The 18,148-nt window shown below is 46.5% G+C and overlaps 1 long non-coding RNA gene across 1 annotated transcript in view; it reads right to left on the bottom strand.

Annotated features, from left to right (window-relative positions):
* Nucleotides 1–15,616: 15,616 nt before the first annotated feature.
* The window catches only part of LOC118494815, a 112,353-nt gene continuing 109,821 nt past the window's right edge, over nucleotides 15,617–18,148 (bottom strand). Inside the window, exon 3 of the long non-coding RNA XR_004897012.1 lies at nucleotides 15,617–15,778. This is a non-coding gene — a long non-coding RNA (uncharacterized LOC118494815). The remainder of the gene's footprint in view (nucleotides 15,779–18,148) is intronic.

Below are 18,148 nucleotides of genomic sequence, written 5' to 3'. Positions count from 1 at the left end.
ATCTGAATACCATATGTGGATAAGGGAAAATGCATCTTAAAGTAAGCTGTGGAATTCACTGCCAGACCACATCAGTTACTGACTTTAAGTCAAGATGGCTTATGGACTGACTAACTGACTTTTATTTTTCATTTTTATTTTTATTTACTATAATTTTGACAACCTATTTTTTGTGAAGTGATCTTGGATGTCATGAAAGGCGCTTTAAATAAAATGTATTATTATTATTATTATTATTATTATTATTATTATTAAATGAGCGTTGGATGCAATGAAATCTTAGCTAGTGCAAAATCAAAATGTACAAGTTGGCCACAACCTGCCTAACAAGGTGAAGGGTCACCCAACTCAGCCTCTTGCTGCTATCTCAGGCAAGCATGTATTCAAGAAATACATCCATAAAATACATCCATTGGCAAATTATACAGACAACCAAGCTCAGCAAAGGAAAAGTAGAGGCCATGCAGCAGCATCACATTCCTTGACTTGGGACATGGTTGTTGATAAGTCTCTGCTTAGTTCATTTGCATATCAAGTTGTGATATGCTTTGATGAATCGCAATAACGAGAATGCTTATTAATACTAGTTGTAAATGCACTGGCTTGCGATCAGATAAGTAATTATCTAGATAACCTACCCAGATACTGATTGCATGTTAATGCCAGGTGTAAATGGGGTCTTAATATTAATTATTAGGGATGCACCGAATCCAGATTTTTGGGGTTCGACCGAATACCGAATCCACTGGTTAAGATTCGGCCGAACCCGAAACCGAACCCTACTCCCATCCTCAGTCCATTAACACAGTCAACACATTAATGAAGTAAACAACGTCCACAGCCTCTAAAATAGTTAAATGTGTAACCAAGGGTTTCTTATAATGTCTAGACTCAGGTTTGGCTTTAAAATAAAGACACGGGCCTCCAATGCCGGAACCAAGACGGCACTGCACGTCTCACTTTATTCCACCCCAATACAGTCAACCGTCAGAAAATACAACACTTTATTCAGTTCCGTTTTTCCTGTCACAATTTAAGCTCTATGTTTACTGTAACTTCCTCTTAACCTTCAACTGAGAGGTTGCACAATAAAATACCTTAAATGTAACAACTTAATGTTGAATTCACACGCTCTTTTCACATCGTAGGAAAGCACATCGCTATCGTCAGATAAGTCACTCTGCTCCCACTGTAGGGAGACTCCGAGAGAACGGCTGACAGCCAGGGAGAGGCTGTCTGGTTAACAAGTTTTTAGCTGTGACTGTCCTTCCTTTGCCGTACCTGGTGTTGCTTCATTTTGGCTGCTGTCTGTGGATTCCTTCATGCGCGGCTTGTATTCCTTCGGGTGTTTCATGCGTAAGTGTTTTGGCAGTGGCGATGTAGTGTGTTGTTTGGGGTCCTTGCCGCCGTGGGACAGGTAGGCATTGCGGGTTGGGCGTGTGGCTCAGCTTGGGTCGCTTTCTTTTGGCTGGGGGTGCTGCCGTGCGGCACTTTTTCTGCTCACGAGTTCCATTTTCACTTTCTCACAACCTACTGCATTGAACAGTCCACCTACATTACGTCGACCAGTGTAGCGTGCGCAGTGCAAGCGTAGGGTTAGGTGGAAAAAAAGTCTAAGGTTCGGCCGAAACCGAACCACGTCAAAAAGCCCAATATTCGGCCGAATCCGAACGCTGGATTCAGTGCATCCCTATTAATTATGCCGCTTATGTTGGTGTCATGTGCACATATAAACATCTAAGTCTGACAAGTCTGAGTGCAAGCACAATGTGGTGTGAACCACTTAAAACTGAGTCACATCCTGAATGTGACTTATAGACTTAACCGGGTGCTTCCACGATGTTTGTGTTTGCCGAAGAGGTTTGCTCACCCTCACTGCCAGATGAGCATGGCAACTGTTTGCACATATTAGCACAAAAATAAAAGTGTCACCAATCCTAGTTCATGAAGAGGGACACTTGAAGTTGAATCACTTGGCGGTGTTAGATAAATTTAGGTTTAAGTGGGGATCTGCCTCAGTGTATAAAAGGAACAATGACGAATGTCCTTGAAAGATTGTTGAAAATCGGGTCAACAGCTGAAGAGTTTCTCAACATTGGGTCTAGACCCAGTGTGAGATCTCTTGATGAGTTTGTGGTTAATGTAGGCTATGTGACTTCAATTTGGTGTTCCCTCTCGAAAACAGAACCAACCATATGCAAATTCACATGATAAAAACATGAGAATTTTGGGACCTCATAAACTGGTCACCGGCCAGAAAAAGCTGAGAAACCTTCAATAAGGGAAAGACTTCTGTCGTGTTCAGCTGCAACAACAAGAGAACATTCAACACTGTTTGACATTAATTACCAACAAAGCACAGCGTTTTATAGACACCTAACTCTTCCACAACAACACAGTCCTGTTTATTGTCTCTGGTCAGTTTAATACCGTCTGACATCGAAGAAGGATCATCATTGTCTACATTCATGTAGCAGGACAGCCCTGTAATAGGTGAGAGCAAATATTGATTGTGGGCTGTACGGTGGCTTTTAATTCCAGCTGATGATCTTTGTCACCCGCAACCCTACCGTTCTTATATCCTGGCTGTGAGGCAACCAATCTGGACAGACGTGTGCTCCTGTACCAACTAAAACGCATGTTTAGTAAAAAAAGCACATGTTACAAAAGCATACTGAGGATTGTTTTTCCTTCACTAGGCTAATAATACTCAGGAGTACATTTACTCAAGTATGGTACAATTTTGAGGTACTCTAGTACTTTAGTTAAGTATTTCCATTTTCTGCTACTTTATACTTCTACTCCACTAAATTTCAGATGAGTTACTTTGCAGATTAAGATTTCATGCAAAACAAATGATGAACTTCTTATACATTAAACAACCCAACAGAATATCAAGTAGATAACATTTCCTTCACCTTGACCAGCTACCAGAGTAAAATTCTACTTATGGCACGTTTATGTCATATTGTTCGGACCGTAATTCAGAGCAGCTGAGGTTGTAAAAAACGTTCACATTAGCTTCCGCCTTGTAATTCTGAGTCAGAGATGTTGAGAATATCTGGCAGCAATGATATCTCACACTTGGTGTAAAGAACTACGGCATACAAAAGGACAACAAAACCTAGAGGGCCAGTAATTTAGGCTATTAAAATAATGTGACTACAAGAGTTTTTGATGTTCTTTCCATTCTGCTGACATGGCATGAATGCAGCGTTACACACAGATACATTAGTATTAACAATTCAGTAATATCATATATAATAATGTACATTTTATTATAATTTTACAAATAATTTTAAGATTTTGAATGCAGGCCTTTTACCTGTGATGGAGAATTTAACATTGTACTATTGTTAATTTTACTTGAACTGAATGCTTCTTCCCCCATTGCTATATTCTAAATAGATAAATGCAGCCGATCAATGAGCTAAACACAGCTGCTCCATCGTGCTTTTTCAGTGTGCTGGAGATTCAAAGCTGGAAGAAAACACACCTAAAAAGACAATTTACGTAACACTCATATAGAGTGATGGATGGATCCGAGGGGGAATGTAAATCTTACATATGTTGGTGCACAATGTGCTAAAATAAAAAAAACAGAAAGAACCAGAAGCAATAATACTAGAAGTCTCTAGTGTCATTCCTTCTACCTGAAGAAAGTTTGAAAAGATACATCGACAGAATATGACTGCGACCTTTCATCATGCAGCTTACACGTAGACACGATGCTTTCAATCCACATGTTACTTGAGGTTTTCTGCTGAAGTGATTATGTGTAGGTGCTGTCATCTGTACCAGACTGTGTGCCAGACGTCGGCTTTCTTTCAGCAATGCTACTAACTGGATAATTAAGGGTGCTCTATACACTCCAATTAGCAGGCGATGGGAAAGGGAGGAGGGATCGCTCGACTGTATCCGAGGAAAGCAGCGTAAAACCGGGCGATACACATCAAATCACATCCATCCATCCATCTTCGTCCGCTTATCCGGTAACGGGTCGCGGGGGTAGCAGCTCCAGCAGGGGACCCCAAACTTCCCTTTCCCGAGCCACATTAACCAACTCCGACTGGGGGATCCCGAGGCGTTCCCAGGCCAGGTTGGAGATATAATCCCTCCACCTAGTCCTGGGTCTTCCCCGAGGCCTCCTCCCAGCTGGACGTGCCTGGAACACCTCCCTAGGGAGGCGCCCAGGGGGCATCCTTACCAGATGCCCGAACCACCTCAACTGGCTCCTTTCGACGCGAAGGAGCAGCGGCTCTACTCCGAGCTCCTCACGGATGACTGAGCTTCTCACCCTATCTCTAAGGGAGACGCCAGCCACCCTCCTGAGGAAACCCATTTCGGCCGCTTGTACCCTGGATCTCGTTCTTTCGGTCATGACCCAGCTTTCATGACCATAGGTGAGGGTAGGAACGAAAACTGACCGGTAGATCGAGAGCTTTGCCTTCTGGCTCAGCTCTCTTTTCGTCACAACGGTGCGATAAATTGAATGTAATACCGCACCCGCTGCGCCGATTCTCCGACCAATCTCCTGCTCCATTGTCCCCTCACTCGCAAACAAGACCCCAAGGTACTTGAACTCCTTCACTTGGGGTAAGGACTCATTCCCTACCTGGAGAAAGCACTCCATCGGTTTCCTGCTGAGAACCATGGCCTCCGATTTAGAGGTGCTGATCCTCATCCCAGCCGCTTCACACTCGGCTGCGAACCGATCCAGTGAGTGCTGAAGGTCACAGGCCGATGATGCCATCAGGACCACATCATCCGCAAAAAGCAGCGATGAGATCCCCAGCTCACCGAACTGCAACCCCTCTCCACCCCGACTACGCCTTGATATCCTGTCCATAAATACTACAAACAGGATTGGTGACAAAGCGCAGCCCTGGCGGAGGCCAACCCTCACCTGAAACGAGTCCGACTTACTGCCGAGAACCCGGACACAGCTCTCGCTTTGGTCGTACAGAGATTGGATGGCCCTGAGAAGGGACCCCCTCACCCCATACTCCCGCAGCACCTCCCACAGTATCTCCCGGGGGACCCGGTCATACGCCTTCTCCAGATCCACAAAACACATGTAGACCGGTTGGGCATACTCCCAGGCTCCCTCCAGGATCCTTGCAAGAGTAAAGACCTGGTCCGTTGTTCCACGACCAGGACGGAATCCGCATTGTTCCTCTTCAACCTGAGGTTCGACTATCGACCGAACCCTCCTTTCCAGCACCTTGGAGTAGACTTTACCGGGGAGGCTGAGAAGTGTAATACCCCTGTAATTGGCACACACCCTCTGGTCCCCCTTTTTGAAAAGGGGAACCACCACCCCGGTCTGCCACTCCTTAGGCACCGTCCCCGACTTCCACGCAATGTTGAAGAGGCGTGTCAACCAAGACAACCCCTCCACACCCAGAGCTTTAAGCATTTCTGGACGGATCTCATCAATCCCTGGGGCTTTGCCACTGTGGAGTTGTTTAACTACCTCAGCAACTTCCACCAGGGAAATTGACGACAATCCCCCATCATCCTCCAGCTCTGCCTCTACCATAGAGGGCGTATTAGTCGGATTTAGGAGTTCCTCAAAGTGCTCCTTCCACCGCCCTATTACCTCCTCAGTTGAGGTCAACAGCGTTCCATCCTTACTGTACACAGCTTGGATGTTTCCCCGCTTCCCCCTCCTGAGGTGGCGAACGGTTTTCCAGAAGCACCTTGGTGCCGACCGAAAGTCCTTCTCCATGTCTTCTCCGAACTTTTCCCACACCCGCTGCTTTGCCTCTTTCACGGCAGAGGCTGCAGCCCTTCGGGCCCTTCGGTACCTTGCAACTGCCTCCGGAGTCCCCTGGGATAACATATCCCAGAAAGACTCCTTCTTCAGTCGGACGGCTTCCCTGACCACCGGTGTCCACCACGGTGTTCGTGGGTTGCCGCCCCTTGAGGCACCTAAGACCCTAAGACCACAGCTCCCCGCCGCAGCTTCAGCAATGGAAACTTTGAACATTGTCCACTCGGGTTCAATGCCCCCAGCCTCCACAGGGATGCACGAAAAGCTCCGCCGGAGGTGTGAGTTGAAAGTCTGTCGGACAGGGGCCTCCTCCAGACGTTCCCAGTTCACCCGCACTACCCGTTTGGGTTTACCAGGTCTGTCCAGAGTCTTCCCCCACCCTCTGACCCAACTCACCACCAGATGGTGATCAGTTGACAGCTCTGCCCCTCTCTTCACCCGTGTGTCCAAAACATACGGCCTCAGATCAGATGAAACGATTATAAAATCGATCATTGACCTTTGGCCTAGGGTGCTCTGGTACCAAGTACACTTATGAGCATCCCTATGTTCGAACATGGTGTTCGTTATAGACAATCCATGACTAGCACAGAAGTCCAACAACAAACAACCACTCTGGTTTAGATCAGGGAGGCCGTTCCTCCCAATCACGCCTCTCCATGTGTCTCCATCATTGCCCACGTGCGCGTTGAAGTCCCCCAGCAGAACTATGGAGTCCCCCACTGGAGCCCCATGCAGGACTCCATTCAAGGTCTCCAAGAAGGCCGAATACTCCGAGCTCTTGTTTGGTGCATACGCACAAACAATAGTCAGAGTTTTCCCCCCCACAACCCGCAGGCGTAGGGAGGCGACCCTCTCGTCCACCGGGGTAAACTCCAACGTAGCGGCGCTCAGCCGGGGGCTTGTGAGTATCCCCACACCCGCCCGGCGCCTCACACCCTGGGCAACTCCGGAGAAGAAAAGAGTCCAACCCCTATCCAGGAGTATGGTTCCAGAACCGAGACTGTGCGTAGAGGTAAGCCCCACCAGATCCAACTGGTAGCGCTCCACCTCCCGCACAAGTTCCGGTTCCTTCCCCCACAGAGAGGTGACGTTCCACGTCCCCAGAGCCAGCGTCTGCTGCCCGGGTCTGGTCCGTCGAGGCCCCTGACCTTCACTGCCACCCATGTGGCAGCGCACCCGACCCCAGCGGTTCCTCCCACAGGTGGTGGGCCCATGGGTTGGAGAGAGAGGTGCCACGTAGCTTTTTCGGGCTGTGCCCGACCGGGCTCCGTGGCAAACCCGGCCACCAGGCGCTCGCTGACGGGCCCTCCATCTGGGCCTGGCTCCAGACGGGGGCCCCGGGCTTCCTCCGGGCAGGGTCACATCATCTCTACCTCGTTTTTTCATAGGGTTTTTGAACCATTCTTTGTCTGGCCCCTCACCTGAGACCACTTTGCCTTGGGAGACCCTACCAGGAGCACAAAGCTCCAGGCAACACAGCCCTCAGGTTCATAGGGACACACAAACCTCTCCACCACGATAAGGTGATGGTTCCCGGAGAAGTCAAATCACAGCAAAAGGCTAATGTGTGCAAGGTGAGGGCACCTTACATTACAGTCTACAGGAGGAAATGAGGCAGATTTCTAAATAAATACTGCCAAGGTTGCTGCTGCACTTTGGCGCATCACTGCCAAACCCATAATCTCATACTGTTTATTTTCCCAAGTTGCTCTCTCTCTCTCTCTCTCTCTCTCTCTCTCTCTCTCTCTGTTATGGGCAGCCTTCCCCTGTCCTGCCTGGATGTCTTTTCCTGTGTGTCTGTCTGTGTTGTGTCTTGTCTGTGTTTGTTTCTGTGTGGAGTACTGGAGGCGTGGTCCGTGATCTGGGTCAAGGGGCGTGGCCGCATCAACTCTGCTCAGCCGATCTCCGCAGCTGCAGCTCATTCATTCCTCATCATCTGCAATATTTAACCCGGGCTGATCTTCCTGTCGGCGCCAGTTCGTTAACCTCAACCCATGTGGTAACTTGGCTCTAACCCTGACGTATTCTAGTTGTTCCTGTGATTCCTTGCTGATACCTTGTCCTGTGTTCTCACTCTAGTTTCCGCTCAGTCCTGCTGCAATCTCCACGGCGTCTGCATGCTCCAGTCTCACCTGCCAGCCTCCGTCTTCACTTCAGGAACCCACCAGTGATCTCGCCTCAGCCGGTCTCCTCTCGTGCTCCGAAACTGCCCGGACCAGTCTGGAGCTTCCCGGTTTAGGAATCATCGTCTGTCTCCTTGAGTACCTGTTGCTCAAATAAACCTTTTAAGACTATTACAGTGTCTGTGTGATATCTCTGCGTTCTGGGCCAAGACAAAACTTTAACAGAACGAACTGGCCATGGACCCTGCAGAGATTTCACACGCAACAGACGAGGACGGCATTTTTCGTGCTATCAAAAACCAAGGAGCTTTGCTAGGGCAGCACGACCAATTAATACATAAATTACTCGAGACAAATCAGCAATTATGCAATCAAGTGACTCAGCTTTCTACTCAAATTGCCACCCTGTCTTTTCCCAGTGCACCCAGTGTTTTGCCTCCTCCCACTCCTTCCTCTCGGTCTGCTTCCTCCGCCTTGGACTCCGCTTCATTCACCCGGGAGCCCCCAGTGACCTCACCTGAGCCATTTTTTGGGGAGTTGAACAAGTGCAGAGGATTCTTGCTCCAATGCGGACTCATCTTCCAGCAGAAGCCGTTGTCGTTTGCCTCGGAATCATCCAAGGTACATTACGCTCTGGGGTTACTAAGGGGGAAGGCTCTAGTGTGGGCAGAGGCAATGTGCTCAAATCAACATCTCACCAGTTTAAACTTCTCTGATTTTTCTGCACGGTTAACCACCGTTTTTGACCACCCTGACTATGTGGGCAATGCGTCCAAAAGACTGTTGGCGCTCAGCCAGGGTTCTGAGAGTGTGGCGGAGTACTCCATTGATTTTTGGACATTAGCAGCAGACTCGAGGTGGAACGAGGAGGCACTGCAGGGAGTATTTGTGCATGGTTTGAATCCTGTAATTAAAGATGAGCTAGCCCTTCGCGATGAACCCAGTAACCTGCACAGTCTCGTTTCCCATAGCCATTAAGATCGACAACAGGATTCGGGAGAGGAAACGGGAGAAGGACGGACCCACACACGCCTCAGCTCGGACATCCAAAGTATCTCGAATCTGCCCTTCGACTCCCCGGCGGGAGCTCCCGGCTGTTTCTGTCCCCGCCACGAGGGATGTGGAGGAACCCATGCAATTGGGTCGGGCCCGGTTACCCCCAGCTGAACGCTGGCGCCGCCGACAGGCAGGTGAGTGCCTGTACTGCGGTAATTCCTCCCACTTCCTTGCTAGTTGTCCAGTACGCCCAAAAGAAGGGGCTCGTTAGTCAGAGTGGGAACACTAGCGAGCCCTGTTCCAGAAATAGATCCCACATCTCCTCGCTTATCTCTCCCGGCTACCCTCCAATTTGGTTCACTTTCATTACCCCTTTCAGCCCTAATTGATTCGGGGGCAGAGGACAATTTCATTGACGCCAATCTGGTTAAACAAGCTAACATTCCCCTCAAATCACTCCCAGCTCCCATTAACGTGGCTACCATTGACCGCCAATTATTAGCCAAAGTCACTCACCAGACAGTCCCAGTCACCATCGTCCTGTCCGGTAACCATAGTGAGGAGATAGTCTTCAAGGTGGTGGCAGCATCATTCTCACCTCTCATTCTCGGTTTTCCCTGGCTCAGTACACACAATCCTCAAATTGACTGGAAACACAAGACCATAAACAACTGGAGTAGCTTCTGTCATTCTATGTGTCTCGGTTCAGCTATTCCCCCCAAGCTTAAAGACACCCCTGCTCCTGTAAAACCGCCTGATGTGTCCGGTGTGCCCAAAGAATATCTGGACTTAGCAGAAGTTTTTAGTAAGACAAAAGCACTATCATTGCCTCCCCACAGACCCTATGATTGTGCAATTGAGTTGTTTCCAGGAGCCCCCTTGCCTTCAAGCCGTCTCTACAACCTGTCCAGACCCGAAAGAGAGGCGATGGAGAGGTATATCGGGGATTCACTGGCTGCAGGTATTATCCGCCCCTCCACGTCTCCTGTGGGGGCGGGTTTCTTCTTCGTGGACAAAAAAGACAAAACATTACGGCCCTGTATAGATTTCCGCGGATTAAACAATATCACGGTAAAGAACAAATACCCATTGCCACTCATAAACTCTGCTTTTGAACCCCTTCAGGGAGCCACGGTTTTCTCGAAACTGGACCTCCGCAATGCTTACCACCTCGTCCGGATCCGGCAAGGAGATGAGTGGAAAACAGCTTTCAATACTCCACTCGGACACTTCGAATACCTGGTAATGCCCTTTGGACTAACTAATGCACCAGCAGTATTCCAGTCAATGGTCAATGATGTTTTGAGAGATATGTTGAACCGGTTCGTGTTCGTCTACCTGGATGACATTTTGATTTTTTCCAAGTCTCTTCAGGAACATACATCTCATGTCCGACAGGTCCTTAAACGCCTCCTGGAGAACAAGCTTTTTGTAAAAGCAGAAAAATGTGAATTCCACCGTGAGTCAGTGCCATTCCTGGGGTTCATTATTTCTAGGGGGCAGGTATCCGCTGATCCCGACAAAATTAAAGCTGTAACTGAATGGCCCATACCTCTGTCTCGCAAACAGTTACAGCGTTTCTTGGGGTTTGCTAATTTTTACAGGAGGTTTATCAAGGGTTTTAGCAGAGTAGTAGCGCCCCTTACCAAACTCACTTCCCCTAAGATCCCATTCGAGTGGTCCCCTGAGGCAGACCAGGCCATGAAAACCCTGAAGGAGCTGTTCTCCACCTCCCCAGTGCTCGTTCACCCAGATACTTCTCTGCCTTTTATCGTTGAAGTGGATGCGTCGGATTCAGGAGTTGGGGCCGTCCTCTCACAGCGCTCCTCCTCGGACCAAAAACTCCATCCGTGCGCCTTCTTCTCTAAGAAGCTGTCTCCGGCGGAGAGACACTATGACGTGGGGAACCGTGAGCTGTTGGCCGTGAAGTTGGCCCTAGAAGAGTGGAGACATTGGCTGGACGGAGCCGAGCAGCCGTTTGTGGTGTGGACCGACCACAAAAACCTGGCGTTTATCCAGTCAGCCAAAAGACTAAACTCCCGCCAAGCAAGATGGGCCATCTTCTTCAGTAGGTTCAATTTTACCCTTACTTACCGTCCTGGCTCACGAAATGTAAAACCTGATGCTCTGTCCCGCCAGTTTTCTGTCTCTGAGGAGTCCGGTGAGCCTGACCCCATCTTGCCGCCTACCTGCGTTGTGGCCTCGGTCCGCTGGGAGATCGAATCCCGCATCAGGTCAGCCCAAGAATCCGACCCTGGACCAGCAGATGGACCACCCGGCCGACTATATGTTCCTGCGGCGGTGCGTCCTGAGGTGCTGCAGTGGGTCCATTCGTCCCGTTTCGCCTGCCATCCAGGGAGGCAACGCACGCTCACGTTGCTCAAGAGGCATTTCTGGTGGCCGGCGGCTGAAGCTGATGTCCGGGCTTATGTGGCAGCATGCTCCATCTGCGCCCGAGGTAAAGTCTCCCACCAGTCTCTCTCGGGGTTACTGCAGCCCCTACCGGTCCCAAGTCGTCCCTGGTCCCACATCGCCCTGGACTTTGTCACCGGCCTGCCAGTATCTGAAGGTAATGATACTATACTCACCATTGTGGACAGATTCTCTAAGTCTGTCCACTATATAGCATTACCGAAATTACCGACTGCCAGTGAGGCAGCGGACCTCTTGGTCGTACATGTATTCCGTCCCCATGGAATACCTGTAGACATTGTTTCTGACAGAGGCCCACAGTTTATTTCACAAGTCTGGAAAGACTTTTGTTCTGCTCTCGGTGCTTCCGTAAGTCTCTCCTCAGGATTCCATCCCCAGACGAACGGTCAGACTGAGAGAGCCAACCAGGATCTGGAGGCATCTCTTCGATGCGTGGCGGCTCAGCATCCGTATTCGTGGGCGAAACACCTGCCTTGGATTGAGTACGCCCACAATTCCCTGACCACCTCTGCTACCGGTCTGTCCCCCTTCGAGGCTTCGCTGGGGTATCAACCTCCGCTGTTTCCCGATCAGGAAAAGGATCTGGCTGTCCCCTCTGTTCAGGAGAACTTACGACGCTGTCAGCAGGTTTGGCGCGACGCTCGGGAGGCGTTGCTGAAGACCACGGAGCGGAATAAGAACTCGGCAGATCGGCACAGGGTCCCAGCTCCCCAGTACCAACCTGGTCAACAGGTATGGCTATCCTCCAGAAACATTCCTCTACGGGTCGAGTCTCGCAAGCTGGCGCCACGGTTTCTGGGCCCTTTCGTCATAGATGCCATAATCAATCCCTCTGCTGTGCGGCTAAAGTTGCCGCGGACCATGAGGTGTCATCCCACCTCCCACGTGTCTCAGCTGAAACCAGTCTCGTCCAGTCCCCTGTGTCCACCTGCTGATCTTCCCCCTCCTGTTCGCATTATCGATGACCATCCAGCCTATACCGTCCAGAGACTGCTGGACGGGGACGGGGGCCTCCAGTATTTGGTTGACTGGGAGAGGTACGGACCAGAAGAGCATTCCTGGATTCCTAGGAGTTTCATTTTGGACCCGCAATTGGTGACGGATTTCCATCGCGCTCACCCTGACAAAGTGAGGCCTAGAGGGACGCCAGGAGGCGTCCGTTGAGGGGGGGGTCCTGTTATGGGCAGCCTTCCCCTGTCCTGCCTGGATGTCTTTTCCTGTGTGTCTGTCTGTGTTGTGTCTTGTCTGTGTTTGTTTCTGTGTGGAGTACTGGAGGCGTGGTCCGTGATCTGGGTCAAGGGGCGTGGCCGCATCAACTCTGCTCAGCCGATCTCCGCAGCTGCAGCTCATTCATTCCTCATCATCTGCAATATTTAACCCGGGCTGATCTTCCTGTCGGCGCCAGTTCGTTAACCTCAACCCATGTGGTAACTTGGCTCTAACCCTGACGTATTCTAGATGTTCCTGTGATTCCTTGCTGATACCTTGTCCTGTGTTCTCACTCTAGTTTCCGCTCAGTCCTGCTGCAATCTCCACGGCGTCTGCATGCTCCAGTCTCACCTGCCAGCCTCCGTCTTCACTTCAGGAACCCACCAGTGATCTCGCCTCAGCCGGTCTCCTCTCGTGCTCCGAAACTGCCCGGACCAGTCTGGAGCTTCCCGGTTTAGGAATCATCGTCTGTCTCCTTGAGTACCTGTTGCTCAAATAAACCTTTTAAGACTATTACAGTGTCTGTGTGATATCTCTGCGTTCTGGGCCAAGACAAAACTTTAACACTCTCTCTCTACTTTAGTTAAGTATTGTAGCGAGCTACGTGGAAGAGGTCAGAGAGCCACAGATATCGATCAACGGAAGTTTATTCAACCACTACACACACTCAAAACACAGAGGTCATCAACCTACTTCAGTGTCTCAGTCATGGTAACCCAACAAATGTAAATAAACATGAACACATTATCAAGACTAAAACCTAGGTAACGTAAACGCATAACAAAAACACTAACAGAACATAATTTACACTTATACAAGTGTAACTCTCGCCAAAATGCAACCTAGGGTCTTTTTGTGAATGTACCCGAGTCAAACTTTCGTTTAAAAGCATAATTAGGACAGAAACGCCACTTTTAAGATTCACCGTATTTTCATTTTTTGGTGAAATGGCCTTTTAAATAGGAGTGCTAGGGGCACTTCTATGATAACATCAAAATAGCTATTTTTAAAACACTAAGAAGGCTCGACACAACATGAAACTTTGCTCTAAGTATCACCAGGGGCTCTACACATGAACTCGAGCATTGAGAACATTGTTTGTGTACACAGAGTTTACTAAAAAGAAAGGTTAAGTGTTTCCGTCCTAATTATGCTTTTAAACAAAAGTCTGACTTGGGACCCTAGGTTGCATTTTGGCGAGACTTACGCTTTAAACTAGGACAGGGACCGTTAATAACCTAGTCCATGATCCTTTGCACTGCCTTGCAGAACAGTCAACACAACGGCATCCTGCCGGCCGTTACAGTATTTCCATTTTCTGCTACTTTATACTTCTACTCCACTAAATTTCAGATGAGTTACTTTGCAGATTAAGATTTCATGTAAAACAAATGATGAACTTCTTAAAACCTAGAGGGCCAGTAATTTATCACATTATATTTTCTCTCTCCCTCCCTCTCCCTCTCTCCCTCTCTCTCTCTCTCTCTCTCTCTCTCTCTCTCTCTCTTTATTTGGTCAAATTAGCTGCTAAATTGCAGGACGTTTTTATAAATGTTTCACAAAGAGAGAAAAGCAGACTGGATGTGTCCACGTTCCTGGTATCTTCACTGTCTTTCTTCAGACAGATGTGAGCACAACGCTCGGATTAAATTTAGACAGATGAATCAATGGATTCACACCATCACCCCTCAAACACCCATGTCGCATGACTTCACTTCTCTGTGATTCTATTTCCATCGACTAAATGCCAGCTAGATTTAAATCTGGGGTCATGGTTATTAATTACTCCTTCAAGTTCTGTTAAAAGCCCAGGGAAAGGGGGGGAGGAGACGCACGGGGAGCGACGCCGGAGCACGCAGACAGGAACAAAGGCCTGCCACGAGGGTTCCTGCCTCCCACTGCTAGAGGCCCACATACTGCCGTGGCTCTGCAGACAGAGGTTAGGACCACCTAGGCAGATTTCCCCTGGGGGCTATTATCGCCCAGAAGATAAAATGATTTTCAGACAGAGGAGCTTCCACACACACAGATGCACATGGTCTGATACTGACGAACATAACGCTTCAAGGATGGTTCCTTTTTTTGAAATGTAGCTGTCAATCCTGCCTAAGAACAAAAGTTCTGATTCATCATTATTTTCGGCAAAGGTCAAGACAAATGTGTGTATATATATGTATATATATATATATATATATACTCTCTAGTTGTCAAAGGTGCTTTTTGTAGTGTCCAAAAGACGTGCTTGTATTGTAGTGTGAAAGGGCACTACAAAATGATCAAAACAAGACAGTAGAAAACCCCTCATACCAATAGGACGAAACATAGGATGAAAGATTATGATTTTTTTTTTTAAGTCTGTTTAAGTAAGAACAAAATATTATTAGACATAACTTCCAAAGTATGAGTTTATGAGCAAGAAATGGTAAAAAGGCCAAGGCAACAACGAGTGGGGTTAAATCCACAGCTTAATAGACACAAACTTTGTTTGTATGCACACAAGTACTACTAATATTTTGATATTTTGTTATGCTTACATCAATGAGCACCTGGTTTGAAGTTAGTCTCAGTATAGAATACCTAATAATAATATAGAGTGTGGTCCAGACCTACTCTATCTGTAAAGGTTCTTGAGATAACTCGTGTCATGATTTGATACTATAAATAAAACTGAATTGAATTAACAATATTGTTATAAAGACCCAGGCTAAATGGATACATGGTAATTGATCTGTAAATAAATTAAACAAGATGCTTTCTCACATTATATCTCTTTCAATGTCTGCATCTGAGAATCATGATGGCATGTATAGTTTGAAAATGCACCGAAAATCTGAGTAAGTTAACTGGTTCACATTGATTAAAGTAAGTGGTTTATTGCAAATTATGTGTTTTATTTCTTAATTAAAGACAAATGATGAAGCAAATGAAGAAAAATATAAAGTCTTTGCACCCAAGTTCGGAGTATTTACAGCTCAATGGTGTGTTGACAGACACAACTGTTTATCCAAGTCTTGACGACTCGAAGCCTAAACCCAAACCCAACTAAAAAAATCAGTGATTACTTTAACACTTACTTCTTTTCGACCAGTTTCTGTTTCCATGCCCACTCGCCACTGCTGCTTTCAGTGACAAGTATCCGTTGCACTCCTCAAAAGTCAGTGCAGGCTCAAGTTGTTGGTACGTCATTACGCCCACGCTGATTAACAGCCATTGAAAGAGCGATGATTTGACAGCTGAGCTGTTGAATGAAGAAGAGGACGTTTTAGGGCTGAGGTCTTTTGAGTCAGGTCAACACAGTAACAAAAAAACAGACTTAAACCCCGTAATGAGTTCAGCATCCTTAGGCCGGCCACATACTGCCTGCGTGGCGTGAGCGTGGCGTTTCTGTTGCGTGGCGGCTGCGTGGATTTTTCTGTCTTTTCACACCAGAAACGTGTCTGACGCAGTGCTGCTGCTGCTAGCCTTGTCTGTACACATGTATGTTTCCCATTGATTTACTGCACTCAAGCAGTAGTATACTTCATGTTAAACATAAATATATACTGATCTGATTACAGCAAAGACAACGTCGGCAGTATTGACAGCAAAATAGGCTACAGAATATTTAGTTCTGTATTGACAGGTGCAATATTTGAAAATCGATAAGTATTTATTTTATTTTTTTTAAATTACATTTATATTTGCATTTATGTCAACACCCAGAGACTTTCAAACATCAACATGTCATTTATTAATATGTATTCATGTCAAAATGAGATATAAACATCTTTTCCTATTCTATTTTGCCTGGAAACACTTCCAACACGCTTGCGTGTCGCGTGAAAAATAGGCGTCGGTTCTATTTCTAGCATGCACGTGTTTTCGGCGCGACTCGAGCCGCACCTGAGAGGTGCGTGTCACGCAGGCAGTGTGCAAGCTCTAACCTGTTAACATGGGAGCCGAAATAAAAACGGACACGCCACGCAGTTGACACGCTCACGCCACGCAGGCAGTGTGAAGCCGGCCTTAGAGTCAATGTGTCTTTGAATTTCCCCATTAGTATATGGTTATTTTATACTTAAATAAGTAGAATCTTGGAGAATGTATCAAAACTGAGGATATGTGAACTACAAAACAATCATTTGTTAATAAACCAAACGTCACTTCTAAACTAAGTCAGGTCTAAACAGATATTTACAAATAATTGTAAAACATTTAGCGTACTTAAGTCTTTTTCTCTGTCCTATATCTATTGCCAGCTCATAATACATTCATCAAAGTGTAGCCTTTAGCAGCCTATAGGCCTGTGTCACACAGCTTACCTGGAGGGGCTGTGTGACTAAGAAATGTGTCAGTGTAGCTGTCAGTTTGTTTACTCCTAAACCTGTCTTAAAGTAGAAGCAATGCAGGGATTATTTATTCCTCTGTGACATGATGTCATTTTAAGTGATATGTCATATGAAATGATTAAGCGATTTGTTGATTAGTCCATTGACAGAAAATTTAACTGCAACAATTTTTGTTAATAGATTAAGTCTGTTTTTAAGCAAAATACCAAAGAATTCACAGCTTCTGTTCTGGCACCTAATACAAGTATTTGCTGGTTTTCTTGTTCTTCTGTGATATGAAATTTGATCCATTTTATTTTGCACAATTGATCCGACACAACAAGTAATTTGACATCGATCTAGGGCTTCACTTTGGGAACTTGTCATGGACATTGTTTTTCTATTTTCTGACTTTCTTTACGATTAATCCAGTAAATAACCTGCAAATGAATCGATAATAAATCATTGCCAGTTGCTGTCTGAATTATAATCATACAAGTGATAATTAATGGAAAAGGTGCTACCATTTTCTAATAAGACACACTTTATAAAGATGTAACCATGTATCCTTGGTTAATAAATCAGTAACTAAATCTTTACAGATCAGTTATAAGCCATTGATAAGAACAACTTTTGAGCTGTTACAAATATCTCTAACTATCTGACCATGTATTCTTTTTAAATGGGCTGCAGGCAATCAGGAACAAAATCCATTTGATTTATTAACACTGAAACCTGCAGAATTTAGGGATTAAAACCCTTTATTAATGACTTATTAACATTTAACTGCAGACGGGTTCTTATCAGAAAGTGAGACATGAGCATTTATAAACGGCTTCCCAACATTTATAACTGCATTATTACCAAATAGAAACGATTAACCCCAGACAGTGGGATTTTTCACAACCTGGTAGTTTATAACAGATCAATGAAGCATTAATAAATAATGTATTAACCATTAATAAAGCCATTAGTTACAACACCCTTAGGGTGCCTTATTATAAAGTGGTATCAAAAAGGCTATCCTGATGTAAATTTAGTGTGTCTGACCTTATCATACACCTTATTTTTTCATTCTTTTGTTTATAATTTTGTGTGGTAAAACTAGGCAATATAAAGTAATATTATAGCATAACAAGACTAGATATGTTTCTGTAAAAAGTAGGAGGTCTCCTAAAACCTGTTTTTATAATGGTGATGAAATAGTAATTAGCCTCAGTATGTTGTTACAGAGGTAAACTTTTTTTTCTCAACTACACCATGAGGCTCATAGATAAATGCTGATGTGGGGGGGGAGAAAG

This window comes from Sander lucioperca, chromosome 4, assembly GCF_008315115.2.
Source record: "Sander lucioperca isolate FBNREF2018 chromosome 4, SLUC_FBN_1.2, whole genome shotgun sequence".
In the NCBI taxonomy this organism is placed as follows: domain Eukaryota; kingdom Metazoa; phylum Chordata; class Actinopteri; order Perciformes; family Percidae; genus Sander; species Sander lucioperca.
The sequence above is the reverse complement of the archived record's forward strand: the minus strand, read 5'-3'. Positions and strand labels throughout refer to the sequence as shown.